This window comes from Neoarius graeffei, chromosome 10, assembly GCF_027579695.1.
Source record: "Neoarius graeffei isolate fNeoGra1 chromosome 10, fNeoGra1.pri, whole genome shotgun sequence".
Taxonomy (NCBI): domain Eukaryota; kingdom Metazoa; phylum Chordata; class Actinopteri; order Siluriformes; family Ariidae; genus Neoarius; species Neoarius graeffei.
The window spans coordinates 73,327,503-73,343,717 of record NC_083578.1 but is presented as its reverse complement, the minus strand read 5'-3'; the positions used below and the strand labels follow the sequence as shown (position 1 = coordinate 73,343,717).

The window sequence follows — 16,215 nt, the reverse complement described above, 5'->3', positions numbered from 1 at the left end:
GAATATGAAAGACATCTGTTGCATAAATACAAAATAGCATGAATCACTGCCGCTAGTGTGGAGCCCATATGTGAGAGTCATTATATGATTTGAGGTCTTGATTCTGGGCTGGAATGATGTAGGAGTGGGATTTTTGCAAGGGACACGTTCATGCTCGTTAAGTTGGATGATGGTATAGATAAAACATTTTGTACAAACTCAATTTAAATACTAATTACTCATGATTTTTTTTTATTATTATTAAACTGTTAGTATGTGAAGATGCCTACTGAAACAAGTCACTAAAAAGAGTGAGGAGAGTTTTGGTAGGTAGAGATGAAGCGAAGGCTATATCCCACTGGTACGAGTGAGTAATCAAGCGGTATTACGGGTAACAATTAACCACAATAAAAATAGAACAAGATGATGAAACAAATCATACGGAAGCCGAGAGAGGCCCTTCATATAATCCTTTTTTTTTATTCACCTTGTTATCCCGAGATAACGACATAATTAATTCAGGATCTCGAGAAAACAACACAACTAATTTGAGATCTCGAGAAAACAAAACCGTTATTTCGAGATCTCGAGAAAACAAAACAATTATTCCGTGATCTCGAGTAAACAGCTGAGAAATGGGTCATTCAGGTGCGCCAAGAGACTTGTGATATGCTGACTTTGGGGCTATTTCTCTTTCTGTATAGACGCAACTTTGGTCATTAGAATGTCTGGAATAATCGATCATCTAATAAGGCAATATTTTGATCAGGGGTTGACACAGGGAGAGATTGCATTAAGTCCTTTAATAAGGGATAATTTCAAAATTAGTCCGCGGGACCTCCGCAGAAGACTGGCCCGGCTTCGTCTCTACCGACGGAGATACAGTGATCCAGCTGAGATCATCTCATCTCATCTCATTATCTCTAGCCGCTTTATCCTTCTACAGGGTCGCAGGCAAGCTGGAGCCTATCCCAGCTGACTACGGGCGAAAGGCGGGGTACACCCTGGACAAGTCGCCAGGTCATCACAGGGCTGACACATAGACACAGACAACCATTCACACTCACATTCACACCTACGGTCAATTTAGAGTCACCAATTAACCTAACCTGCATGTCTTTGGACTGTGGGGGAAACTGGAGCACCCGGAGGAAACCCACGCGGACACGGGGAGAACATGCAAACTCCACACAGAAAGGCCCTCGCCGGCCACGGGGCTCGAACCCAGGACCTTCTTGCTGTGAGGCGACAGCGCTAACCACTACACCACCGTGCCGCCCCCAGCTGAGATCATGAAATAATTTTTTGTTTTCTCGAGATCTCGAATTAGTTGTGCTGTTTTCTCGAGATCCTGAATTAATTATGTCGTTATCTCGGGATAACAAGGTGAATAAAAAAAGATTATATGAAGGGCCTCTCGCGGCTTCCGTACAATCGACTTAATATGCCATTACAAAATAAAACTTTGGTGCCATTGAAGAGCAGAAGTTAATTATAAAGATGAATATGCAAGTCATTCCGCGTGAATTTTTCCTTGACGTTCAGTCCCAGATTTTGTGCAAAACCTGTCACATACAGTATATACTTTTTTTTAAATAAATTGTACTTCTATGATTATGTTTAATGGGAATTAATTTTAAGTAAATATGTAAAGACTGCTTTGTTTTTCCTCCAGATTTTTTTTGTGGCTGAATCTTAAATCATGTACGGTACAGCACTACATCGGGTGTACAAGGTGATGACGTTATATCCCAGGTACAGCACATAAGTAGTGAATAGGAAGTCATTTGAGATTTGGGTAAAACAATAATGATGATGGTGCTTGTTGACTCATAGGCCGATTATATTCTTTACATTCATGCTAGAAAATCAGATATATACACTGCCCGGATTTAAAAAAAAAAATGTCGCACACTAATATTTCATTGGGCTGCTTTTAACTTTGATTATAGCACACGCTTGCCTTTGCATTCTTTCAACAAACTTATGCAACATCACAACATTTCTTTCCATCCAGGGCCACGTTCATTTTTTGCCCAGATGTTGTCTTGACGATAGGAGTCAAACCACTGCATAAAGTCTTCTCCAGCACATCCCAAAGACTTTCAATGGGATTAAGGTCGGGACTCTGTGGTGGCCAATTCATGTGTGAAAATGATTCCTCATGCTTCCTGAACCACTTGTTCACAATCTGAGCCCTGATTTTATATCTGTGCCAACAGAGAAGGAAAAAATCCAGTGATAACCTGGTCATTCAGGTCATCAGCTGACTTCATTTTATTGCCCCATAATGTTGCTGAGTCTCGACCTGACCAACTGAAGCAACCCCAGATCATAATACTGCCCCCAGAGGCTTGTACAGTGGCCACTATACAACCCCGATTCCAAAAAAGTTGGGACAAAGTACAAATTGTACATAAAAACAGAATGCAATGATGTGGAAGTTTCAAAATTCCATATTTTATTCAGAATAGAACATAGATGACACATCAGATGTTTAAACTGAGAAAATGTATTATTTAAAGAGAAAAATTAGGTGATTTTAAATTTCATGACAACAACACATCTCAAAAAAGTTGGGACAAGGTCATGTTTCCCACTGTGAGACATCCCCTTTTCTCTTTACAACAGTCTGTAAACGTCTGGGGACTGAGGAGACAAGTTGCTGAAGTTTAGGGATAGGAATGTTAACCCATTCTTGTCTAATGTAGGATTCTAGTTGCTCAACTGTCTTAGGTCTTTTTTGTCGTATCTTCTGTTTTGTGATGCGCCAAATGTTTTCTATGGGTGAAAGATCTGGACTGCAGGCTGGCCGGTTCAGTACCCGGACCCTTCTTCTACGCAGCCATGATGCTGTAATTGATGCAGTATGTGGTTTGGCATTGTCACGTTGGAAAACGCAAGGTCTTCCCTGAAAGAGACGTCGTCTGGATGGGAGCATATGTTGCTCTAGAACCTGGATATACCTTTCAGCATTGATGGTGTCTTTCCAGATGTGTAAGCTGCCCATGCCACACGCACTAATGCAACCCCATACCATCAGAGATGCAGGCTTCTGAACTGAGCGCTGATAACAACTTGGGTCGTCCTTCTCCTCTTTAGTCCGAATGACACGGCGTCCCCGATTTCCATAAAGAACTTCACATTTTGATTCGTCTGACCACAGAACAGTTTTCCACTTTGCCACAGTCCATTTTAAATGAGCCTTGGCCCAGAGAAGACGTCTGCGCTTCTGGATCATGTTTAGATACGGCTTCTTCTTTGAACTATAGAGTTTTAGCTGGCAACGGCGGATGGCACGGTGAATTGTGTTCACAGATAATGTTCTCTGGAAATATTCCTGAGCCCATTTTGTGATTTCCAATACAGAAGCATGCCTGTATGTGATGCAGTGCCATCTAAGGGCCCGAAGATCACGGGCACCCAGTATGGTTTTCCGGCCTTGACCCTTACGCACAGAGATTCTTCCAGATTCTCTGACTCTTTTGATGATTTTCCACTGTAGATGATGATATGTTCAAACTCTTTGCAATTTTACACTGTCGAACTCCTTTCTGATATTGCTCCACTATTTGTCGGCGCAGAATTAGGGGGATTGGTGATCCTCTTCCCATCTTTACTTCTGAGAGCCGCTGCCACTCCAAGATGCTCTTTTTATACCCAGTCATGTTAATGACCTATTGCCAATTGACCTAATGAGTTGCAATTTGGTCCTCCAGCTGTTCCTTTTTTGTACCTTTAACTTTTCCAGCCTCTTATTGCCCCTTAAGGAAAACAAGTGGTTTTCCTTTGGTCACACAGCTGTTTAGTCCCAATCCTGTGAGTTCTCATCACACTGTGAGTGTGGAAATGCTCTTTTACTATTAAACATAGCCGTTAGTTCTCCTGTCGTTTTTTTTAACGATTCGACTTCACCAAGCATTTGAATGATCTTTGATCATGGTCAGTCAGGATCTTTTTCCAACCACATTTTGTTTTTATAAAGAAGTTGATGGTTCACCACTATCCTTCCAGGTTTTAATAATGCGTTGGATGATTTTTAATCCAGTTCCAGTCATTTCAGCAATTTCCTTCGTTGTTTTCTTGGCTTGATGCAGGGCAATAATTTGACCCTTCTGAAAAACAGTAACATCTTTTCCATGAGCACGGGATACGTCTTCTAACATGGTTGTTTAAGAAATGAGAAGCTACTCACTGCATCAGTTAGAGTAAAAAGAATTATTGCCAGCTGAAGCACATCAATCACTGCAGGGATTATCCAATAAAATGTTCTTAATCATTTGTTTATTTGAGTCCAAATGGTGACTTTTTGTTTGGCCAGGCAGTGTAAATATTAATTCATCACATCTCATATTGTCATCACACAACATTATCACATATTTAACAGTTATTCCACGAAATCGAGTCGTGCATGAGCTGATAGTCGATGAGGCACATAGTGTCGCGTTGGCTATAAGCATGTACGATAAGATTGAGTGGAATAATCGTTAAATATGTGAATAGCCTATCCCTGGTTTATTGTCTGATCATGTTGCCTTTGTTCAGTAGTTTATTTACATATATGTATTTAATTCTGAATACACCGCTGTTTTTTTCTGTTCTTTGTAATATTTTATATTCTACGGTATTGTCCCCCTTTCCGTTTACTACTATGTTCTTATTATTAATATTCTTATTGTTATTAATGTTACTGTTGTTATTATTCTTTTTATACAGCCTCCCAAGGATAAGTGTTGAAAATTAGCACGTATGCTAAGCAGTGCATTTGGTTCGTCCAGTGTAATTGTGATGTCCACGTCAAATTAAAAAATTAAAAGATATATATACTCACAGTATATGAGCTGATAGCCTAGTAGTAGAGTAGCCAGAGTGTGTGGTTGCTCATATCCAGTGAATGTGGATAGAATAAAATATTTTATCTCCATATTAATCAGCCACACTTAGGAGCCACTCGGGAGTGAATTGCTGCTCCAAGTGAAGCAGTTTAAATATCTCGGGGTCTTGTTTACAAGCGATGGTTAAATGGAGCGTGAGATGGACAGGCGGATTGGGGTGGCGTCAGCAGTAATGCAGACGCTGTATTGGGGCATTGTGGTGAAGAGGGAGCTGAGCCGGAAGGCAACACTCTCGATTTACCAGTCACTCTACATTCCAACCCTCACCTATGGTCATGAGCTTTGGGTAGTGACCGAAAGGATGAGATTGCGGATACAAGCTGCTGAAATGAGCTTTCTCTGTAAGGTGGCTGGGCTCACCCTTAGAGATAGGCCAGAGTGAGGAGCTCAAACATCCGGAGGGATCTCGGAGTAAAGCCGCTGCTCCTTCATGTCGAAAGGAGTCAACTGAGGTGGTTCGGGCATCTGATTAGGATGCTTCCTGGGTGCCTTCCTTTGGAGGTTTTCCGGGCACGTCCAACTGGGAGAAGGCCTCGGGGTAGACCCGGAACACGCTGGAGAGATTATATATCTCATCTGGCCTGGAAGTGCCTTGGGATCCCCCAGGAGGAACTGGAAAGCATTGCTGGGGAGAGGGACACCTGGAATACCCTGCTTAGCCTGCTGTCACCGCGACCCGACCTTGGATAAGTGGGAGAAAATGGATGGATGGGATGCATGGACTTAGGAGCCATGCCATTTTTAGTGATATTTGAAAAGAGGATCGAGCACAAGGACAGATAAGGACATTCAGCTTTTCAGTAGGTGGGTGTAAGTAGCAAATAGAGAATAACATTAACACAGATCCTTTTCATACCTGATATTAATACGAAAACTAATAACACATGCAAGTACTTTTTTTATGATTGTTATTGTCGTTCAGTCATTTAGATACCTGGAAGTTCTCAACTTTGTGTCTTTGTGCCTAATGACCTGTCGATGCACAGTAAAAGTTTTGCACACACTGATTAATGCGGAAGGACCAGCATCTATTCATCGCATTCCCAGGTGCATTTACAATGTTGGAGCACCTTATGGATATAGAATTTGCAGCTTCATGCAAGAGAGATGAAAGATCACAAGGCTTGTAGAGATCTGAAGCACTTCTTTCGGTCGTATTGCTAATGATAGCACGATGCCTAGATCCTGTAGCGTTCGTGACTGGTTTTGCACTTGCACACTACATGCACACTTTAGAAAATGAGGGAGAATATATGGATGCTGAACGCTTGATTCTGATTGGTCAGAAATGTATTGATGATTTTTTTTTTCTCTAACAGCACCTCAGGCAGTAGATTTATATCAATGTGCTAATTCTAAAACATTATTATTTCTATAGTAACATATTACACAGGGACTGGTATGGTGGACACCACTCATAAAAACTATGTGTAATTATTGATGTGGTGAAGTTTTCGATGAAGAGAAGGAGTCTCCAATGTTAGTGCTTTGTAAGCAAGGTGAAGCTGTAACTTCAGGCAAGTCTTGATGACGAAGGGCTTTTGACCTTCATCCTACTTCAGCAATATGACAAGCTGCGTTTTTTTTCTTTTTTGCCTTATTAACTTGAAAGAAAAATTGAGAGGCTGGTGAATGTGGGAATGACTGCGTATAGCTGCTAAGTGATAACAGGGACCAAGTTGTTTTTTGGGCATCCTAAAACGTTAGCCATTACTATAAACAAATAAGGAATATGACATTCTTTAACAAATGCAAATTGTAACGAGGCCTCACTCCGGCCCCGTCTAGTCCAGAAGGAATGATCTAAAGTGGACAATAAATGCAAAAAGTGCACAATAAATGTTGCAAGCTGTATACACTATATACAAGCTAGATATAGAAGCTATATACACCCTAGGAATACCGACCTATTTACCAGAAAGAATCCAAAACAGCGAGGAATTGACCAAGAAGAAGTGATTCTTGTTGAACTGCTCATTAAGGCTTAATTAGTCCATAGCATTATTAATAATTGTAATTAAGCAAATCTGGGTAGAAGTTATATGCACACCAGGTATCCCTACCTTCATGCCAGAAAGAATCAAAATCGGTGAAGAATTGAGGGAGAAGAAGCGATTTGTGTGGAAACTGCCAGGGCTTTGAACCAGAATTTTTTTCCTATTGGTTCGTTCCGAACAGAAACGGAATTTTAACGTTTCCGGTTTTGGGTTCCACCATTAAATAGACGTTCCCGAACCGGTTAGAACAAAAAAATTTCGTTCCCGGAACGGTTAATTACGTTCCCTGTCAGCTGTTTAACAAATGGCTATAAAGTTATGTCTCTGTCTCATCCAGCTTAAGCCAAATGTAGGCTAATTCTATTACAACCTTCATTAAATAAGACAAGAAATAATTCAAAACAATTATTATTTCAAATGTTGGCGATTTGGATTCTCAGTATGTCTTCCCATCTACACAAACAGAAAAAGTGCCAAAAATGAAAGATAATTCGTTTAGTGTGTTACCAAAGGCTAGTCAGGCCCTATAGAGGGCTACCGCATGACGTCACTGCGCCACGAGATTTTGTTAGGCGCCATATTGGAAGACCAAGTACACATCTATGCAAGGACATACATACATAAAACAAACTACACCTGAAATGTAGCCAGGGCCGGTTCTGCCCTAATCTGGACCCGGGTGCAACATCGTGCACCCCCCCCCCCCCCCCCCCCCCCCCAAAAAAAAAAAAAAAAAAACAGTCTAAATCAGGACAACCATCACATAACTATAACTATAAACATTTTATATAAACTATTTTAACTAAATGGGCTATAATAAATAAGCCTGCAGGCAGCCACGGCGGGCTGCCTCAGAAAAGTAACCATTTGTCCTACCTTAAAACTCGTTTTGCATTTTCTGCCTCCTTTTTTGTATTTTCGACCCTCCGTTTATTTTCTTTCCTTTTCTGAAAACCCGATTTGTGTCCAGACATTTTGTTCTGCTACCAACAAACTAACTCGTCAGGTCTCGTCTCTCGAGCCCGCGATGATTCCCGTGGGAAGGGCAACAACTGATACATTTTTACAAACAACCAATAGGGAGGTTGCAACGTTCAGGCTCTTCTTTGCTCAGACACTCAGTAATGGAGGCGTGATAGTCCACCTTCCCGCTCTCTCCATTCAGTCAGCGAACGTCACACAGGAAGTGAACCCCAGCGGGTCATAGAAACTTGCGCAGGAGAAGAATGGCTTTTTTATTTGTAGGCTACGGAAACTTTGAGGAACGAAATAAAAACCGGTATTAACCGGTTACCATTATTTTTAATAAGCGTTTCTGTTCCGGAACATAAAAAATAATAAAGTTTCTGGTTTCGTTTCTGTTCCATGTGAAATAGAAAAAGTTCCCGGTTTTCGTTTTCGTTCCTTGAACCGGTTCAAAGCCCTGGAAACTGCTCATTAGGGCTTAATTACTCCATATCTTCATTATTAATTGTAATTGTGCAAATTTGAGTAGAAGCTATATACACTCCAGGCAGACTTACCTTCCTGCCAAAAAGAATAAAAATCTGTGAAGGACTGATACCCCTTTTCCCCCAAATCAGTTCCAGGGCTGGTTCGGGGCTGGTGCTGGTTCACAACTTGTTCAACTTGCGAGCCAGCTGAGAACCAGTTTGCTTTTCCATAGCTCGCGGTGCTAAGGGAAGCCACGTCATTACGTCGCTGTATACGTCAGTTACATCATTGTATACGTCAGTTACGTCGCTGTATACGTCAGTTACGTCGCTACATTTGCATAAACCTTGGCGCGAATATCGAAGCAAAAACAACACAGAAGAAGCAGCAGCAACAACAACAACAATAATAATAATGGATGACTTCGCGTTTGTACAGCTGCTGCTTCTCGTCGCTTAAAAATGGCGATCTTTCGCGGTCTTGTTATTGTTGTTGGTCTTAACAACTCCACCCCTCCGCTGACGTAAGCGGTTCTTTCCTCTGGCCCAGCAGAGAGCTGGTGCTAGCCTGGAACCGGTTTTTCTGGCCCCAGAGCCAGTTCTTTGTCAGTGGGAACAGAAAACCCGGTTCCAAACTAAGCACTGGCCCCGAACCAGCCCTGGAACTGCTTTGGTGGAAAAGGGGCATGAGAGAGAAGAAGCGATTTTCATGAAATGTGGACGACGCCAGACGGACTGACAACAGACAACACATGATGGCATAAGCTCATCGCCTGTCAGCCGGATGAGCTAATAATTCGTAGACAGCTGTGATATAAGAGGAATAAAACACATCAGGATATGCTATTTTAGGATGGCAATCAACTTTGGGGTGGTAACGGTAACTCTGCTTTACATTGAGCGGCATCATACCTCCTCACTGTTGATTATTTTCCTATAGCAGCACACCCCATCGTGTTTTATTCCTTAGTGCAGTAATATCAGGTAACACCATATATCTAAGCCATGCTTTGTGTGTACCTGAATCTTTCGATCTTTTGATAGAGCCCAGCTTTTATCATTAGCAGTACACACTGAGCCCCTAACTGCGCTTCAGGTGCTTAATGCTGTCATATACAGATGTGCGTGTCATGAATCTCTGCCCAAACTGCGCTCTTCAGACAGAGCCGAAACTTTTCTCAGGTCAGTCACTGGAGGTGTGAGCAGGAAACAGCCTGCCCTCGTTGGCCTTCCTGGGTTTATTAGTCTGCAGTAAAAGGTTGTGATGGGGTTTGTATGGCTCGATGACATTATTATAGAAAAAATGTGTTTATTTACAACCTAGAAACCACCGCCGGAAGAGATAGCCATAACTCACAACCTTCTCTCTCTCTCTCTCTCTCTGCCCTGAAAGCTATTTATGTTCAGCGTCAACCATGGTATAAAAACTTCCTTTTTTTCCATGATGAAAATATGTGCAACACTTCCTATGGATCATGCACATAATAGATTATAAATGCATTTATAAAGCAGGACTACATCACACAAAACTGTCATAAAGCCTTTATAATACTTCAGAACAGAGCTCAGCTGCTTGCATACAGCACATTAAAAAGCGTACATTTGGTTTGCTATGAGAAAAAAAAACCACGAGGTCTAATTGCTAGTGTTTTAAGTATTTTAAGCAGAATTGAAAAAGCAAATTATTATTCATTCATTCGTCATCGGTAATTGTTCAGAGTTATGGTGGATCTTACGGAAGCCGCGAGAGGTCCTTCATATAATCTTTTTTTATTCACCTTGTTATCCCGAGATAACGACATAATTAATTCAGGATCTCGAGAAAATGACACACCTAATTCGAGATCTCGAGAAAACAAAACCGTTATTTCATGATCTCAGCTGGATCACTGTATCTCCGTCAGTAGAGACGAAGCCGGGCCAGTCTTCTGCGGAGGTGCCGCGGACTAATTTTGAAATTATCCCTTATTAAACGACTTAATGCGCAATCTCCGTGTCAACCCCTGATCAAAATATTGCCTTATTAGGTGATCGATTATTCCAGACATTCTAATGACCAAAGTTGCATCTATACAGAATGAGAAATAGCCCCAAAGTCAGCATATCACAAGTCTCTTGGCGCACCTGAATGACCCATTTCTCAGCTGTTTACTCGAGATCATGAAATAATTGTTTTGTTTTCTCGAGATCTCGAAATAACGGTTTTGTTTTCTCGAGATCTCGAATTAGTTGTGTTGTTTTCTCAAGATCCTGAATTAATTATGTCGTTATCTCGGGATAACAAGGTGGATAAAAAAAGGATTATATGAAGGGCCTCTCTCGGCTTCCGTAGGATCTGGAATATATCCCATTTGATATATATCCATTCACCCTGGATGTGATGTCAGTCCATTGCAGGACACCATGCACACACACTCACATACTTACTCACACCTAGAGGCAATTTCGGACACTGGGAGGAAACTGGAGAACCAGGAGGAAACCTAAATGAGCACGGGGAGAACATGCAAAACCGTGAAAAATAATCAACAATCATGCAAGGGGTTAAAGGTACCGATATTAGACTAATACAGAGATGGAAATGCGTTAGAGAGAAAGGTGAATATACTATATTTAATCATTTGTTTCCAAAACTATTTGATCATTCCCAAATTTTCCTTTTGTCAGTGGAACTGAAAGATAATTGGTCATTACATAGCTTACTAATTACGAATTACATTGTTTAAAGGGTTGAACGCTGATTTCTTTTTCCTGCAAAAGATCATCATAATCATTAATAAAAAAAATAGTCATGTACATTGCGGTTATACATACAGTATTAGTTATACATCTTGTAGTTATACCTATTATAATTATACACGTTATAGTTATCCATGTTGTAGTTCTGCATATAATAGTTATACATATTGCAGCTATACATTTTATAATTATACACATTATTGTTATAAATACTTGTATTGTAGCTATAAATTTCATAATTATACACATTATAGATATTGTAGTTATACACATTATAGTTATCCATGTTGTAGTTCTGCATATTACAGTTAGGCATAGTGTAATTGTGTCTATTATATTTAGACATTTAACAATTATTCCACAAAATCGAGTCGTACATGAGCTGATAGCCGACGAGGCCCATAGCAAGTTGGCTATAAGCCATGTACGACGAGATTGAGTGGAATAACTGTTTTATTCTATCCACAGTCACTGGATTTTGAGAAACAGAACTTTTTTTTTGCAAATTCGATAAGTAAAAACTTGATACAAAACGTCCAACAAAATCATTTCCGCTGAGACGGACTTCTTAAAAACCTGTCACCTATGCTGATTTCAATCTTACAATAGATGAATCTACATGGTTGGAAATATGGCGGTTAGCTAGAGAGATCTCCATATGTACACTACCGTTCAAAAGTTTGGGGTCACTTTGAAATGTCCTTATTTTTGAAAGAAAAGCACTGTTCTTTTCAATGAAGATCACTTTAAACTAATCAGAAATCCACTCTATACATTGCTAATGTGGTAAATGACTATTCTAGCTGCAAATGTCTGGTTTTTGGTGCAATATCTCCATAGGTGTATAGAGGCCCATTTCCAGCAACTCTCACTCCAGTGTTCTAATGGTACAGTGTTTGCTCATTGCCTCAGAAGGCTAATGGATGATTAGAAAACCCTTGTACAATCATGTTAGCACAGCTGAAAACAGTTGAGCTCTTTAGAGAAGCTATAAAACTGACCTTCCTTTGAGCAGATTGAGTTTCTGGAGCATCACATTTGTGGGGTCGATTAAATGCTCAAAACGGCCAGAAAAATGTCTCGACTATATTTTCGATTCATTTTACAACTTATGGTGGGAAATAAAAGTGTGACTTTTCATGGAAAACACAAAATGGTCTGGGTGACCCCAAACTTTTGAACGGTAGTGTAACGGAACCAGAGAGACCCAGTTTAGTCGCTTGCAGATTACACCACAGCTCAGACACAGGATGAACTCAAGTTTGTCTGAAAAGTGTTCCAAATGTCACGTAGAGGTGGGAAGTTATAGGCACTGTGTGTGGCCATGTATCCATATTGAGGAGTACTGGGGTAAAATTGTTAGCAAACTTAATTTGATTTTTAATGTCCAGCTTGATGCTGATCCTCAGGTTCTGCTTCTTGGCTTGCCCGGTTGTCATATTAAAGGGTCTCATCAAAGAAGGCTGCTCGGTATTCTCACATTTGCCGCTTGGAAAAATATATTATTTAGATGGATTGATAATACTCCACCTACATCCACAGGGGTTGGCACAAAGTGATATTTGACTTACTACCAATGGAATACCTAACATACAGATTCAAATGTAAGCTGGATGATTTTGGTCGGATTTGGACCCCTTTCTTTAAATATGCAGGTAAAAGACTCACAACCATTGTATTAAAGGACATGGGACATGAAACAAAAGCACGCTATATCAGTTTCTTTCCATTAAAAATATGAATTAATTGCATCAACAAATACAAAATCATCTATTAAATTCAGCAAAATCGTTATATTCGTGATGATTATATGGCATTTCTGCTCGACTTCTGATATGCATTTTTTGCAACCGGAAGAGCCGCTGTCACGTGATCATACGTCACAAAAACTTTCGGGCACAGCACAAGCGGGTAGATGAATGGAGAAGTGGATGACAAGAAAATTGTTTTTATAGTCTTTAAAGTACATTGGACATCATACATTGGACATCATGGTGTATTGTGCTGCTTATGGTTGCAATAATTCCAAAGGGAAATGCCCTGGAGTAAGTCTTTTTGCATTCCCCAAGGACCCGAAGCTGAGGAAAGTGTGGGCTCACCTGCGCATGCGCAGTAGGCTTCGCGCATGCGCAGTAGGCTTGGTAGGACAACTTTACAGAACACCTGTTGAAAAAACTTTGCACCTACTGTTTCCCACAAACTGTGTTCGGACCATTTCACTGAGGATTCTTTCAACATTAATACTCAGGTACTGAGCGATATTAATTCATGAAACATGAAACAGGAAGTATAAGGATGAGAAAAAAAAAACAGTTTAAATCGGGAAGCTGCGCACATTTGCGCCAGGCTGCACAAATGTGCGCAGCTTCCCGATTTAAACTGTTTTTTTCTCATACTTATACTTCATGTTTCATGAATTAATATCGCTATTTTTTTTTTTTTAAATCGGATCTGCGCGATTCAGCCGTTAAAAAGGCGGCATCCGCCGAAAGGCGCGCTGTTTGCATCCCTGCACGGAGGCCAGGGGACAGGGCAGGAATATTTTTGTTGATATGAGTGATCCGGTGCGATTTCGCGACCCCCCTGTTGAAGACCTCTGCGCTAAGCGACTGAAAGCCGAGGTAAGGATTAGTATTATAATTTTGGGTGTATCAATTATTGATTATCATAATTCTGACTCGTTTCACCATTTTGAATGTTTTCATCTCGGACTCTGGAAGCATTGTATCTCAATCAATCTCGAAAAATATCAGCAAAAAAAAAAACTAGCTTGCAACGGACTTTAGCTAGATCTATGATGAACTTTCAATGTATGATACAAAAATAATACTTCTTTCAACAGATCATTAGCCTTTGAGCAGAACTGTTTTTAACTTACCAGGAAGTGTTATCGAGCCGACCGCTTTCAGTTTCATGAGGGCTGAATGAACTCTCACTCTCAGAATCATCTGACCCGTCAGAGTAAAGACAAGATCCATGTTCATGTGAATTTCCAGCTATCGGTTCGAATTGATAGGGTCTAACTTCACATCTCTGTGAAACATCGGGAATATCACTGTTGATGATGTCCATTTCGGTAACCTGTTTACATTAGATTCCCAAGCGCTGGCTCCTTGGAAAGTTTTTGTTGCGTCACGGGTCACGTGACCACCTAGCTCATTAACGAATCCTTGTTTTACGCTGATGTATAAAAAAACTTGAATAATGTGATGATTTTCACATTTTTGACGCCCTGCAGTGATTTAGATGAAATTTCTTATGTCCTTTATACATAATTATGCCCAGGTAAAAATCCATGTCCCATATCCTTTAAAAGGGATGATAGATGGCAATGAGGAAAACTGGCTAACTGATGTTTTTGGGTCGTAAGGTTGGACATTAATTTACTTATAATTATTTTTTAATTTATTCATTTAAAAAAAAAACATAGCATTTTCTCTCTAAATTGACATTATTTTCTTTATGAGCCCTGTGATGATCTGGCGACTTGTCCAGGGTGTACCCCGCCTTTCGCCCGTAGTCAGCTGGGATAGGCTCCAGCTTGCCTGCGACCCTGTAGAACAGGATAAAGCGGCTACAGATAATGAGATGAGATTTTCTTTATGACTCTTCTTTCTTTCATTTTATGATTTCCAATACAGAAGCATGCCTGTATGTGATGCAGTGCTGTCTAAGGGCCTCTGCATGCTCTTGCGACAAGGCTTTCGCAGACAGCTTTTCGCAGACAGTTGTAATTTATCGTTGAGCGGGGAGTAATAGGCGTGCGCGATGTTATTCACCGCCACAACGCAAGGGGGCGCGAAGTCACGAAATCGCTAGGAGTAGTTGGTGGGTGTGGTTAGTGGAGTGTTTATCCTCCGGTTACTTATAATGACTAGAACTGGAGTCGTATAGATGTACGTACTTCCTCACTTCCTCGATCAACCGCTCTTCGTGCTGCTCCATCTTCGCTTGTGTTTTTAAAAATGGCGGTTGTGAAAACAAACCAAACCGAGAAAGTAGGGAAGCGGAAGTGCGTGTACAGTGGATGTAGGGTGGACCAATCAGAGCCCTCTTGTCTGCGATGCTGTCTGCGAGGCTTCTGCGGTGGTCACAATTTTTGGGAGGTGCGCGCAGAGCGTCTGCGAAGGTGGGGGGGGCTACGCAGACGCCATCTGCGACACCATCTGCAAGGACTGCGTTGTCAGCATAAATTGGCCTTAAGGGCCCGAAGATCACGGGCACCCAGTATGGTTTTCCGGCCTTGACCCTTACGCACAGAGATTCTTCCAGATTCTCTGAATCTTTTGATGATATTATGCACTGTAGATGATGATATGTTCAAACTCTTTGCAATTTTACACTGTCAAACTCCTTTCTGATATTGCTCCACTATTTGTCGGCGCAGAATTAGGGGGATTGGTGATCCTCTTCCCATCTTTACTTCTGAGAGCCGCTGCCACTCCAAGATGCTCTTTTTATACCCAGTCATGTTAATGACCTATTGCCAATTGACCTAATGAGTTGCAATTTGGTCCTCCAGCTGTTCCTTTTTTGTACCTTTAACTTTTCCAGCCTCTTATTGCCCCTGTCCCAACTTTTTTGAGATGTGTTGCTGTCATGAAATTTCAAATGAGTCAATATTTGGCATGAAATTTCAAAATATCTCACTTTTGACATTTGATATGTTGTCTATGTTCTATTGTGAATGCAATATCAGTTTTTGAGATTTGTAAATTATTGCATTCCATTTTTATTTACAATTTGTACTTTGTCCCAACTTTTTTGGAATCGGGGTTGTAGTAATACAAGCATGAAACCGTCAAAATGTACGTTCACGGGCGGGCCAATGTTTGTGGCATGACAGACTCGCTACTTTTTTATAGTTTATGCCCCGACGAAAAAGTTGATAGCATCGGGCTACCGGGCACGTGGTAATTTTGCACACCGATAGGGAGATGATTTTCTCTGAGTGTATTGTATGGTACTGTGTATATCACACAACAAGTAGTCAGAGATTTGTTTTTGTGGCCATGTTGTTTTGTTGTTTGTTGTCTGTGTTCATGTCAGAAAATGTAATAAAAATATTGTTAAAAAAAAATATATATATATCACCGGCTGCACAAATTGACTTTAGTGTTGTTGTTTTTAAAGAAAGTGCCATCTTGCTGTCGTGCCGAGGTACAGAATAGC

General features: G+C 40.8%; 1 protein-coding gene across 1 annotated transcript in view; it reads left to right on the top strand.

The window, feature by feature from the left end:
- Positions 1-16,215, top strand: part of kcnd3 (potassium voltage-gated channel, Shal-related subfamily, member 3) — a 434,158-nt gene that overhangs the window by 180,768 nt on the left and 237,175 nt on the right. The gene's annotated exons all lie outside the window — the stretch shown is intronic.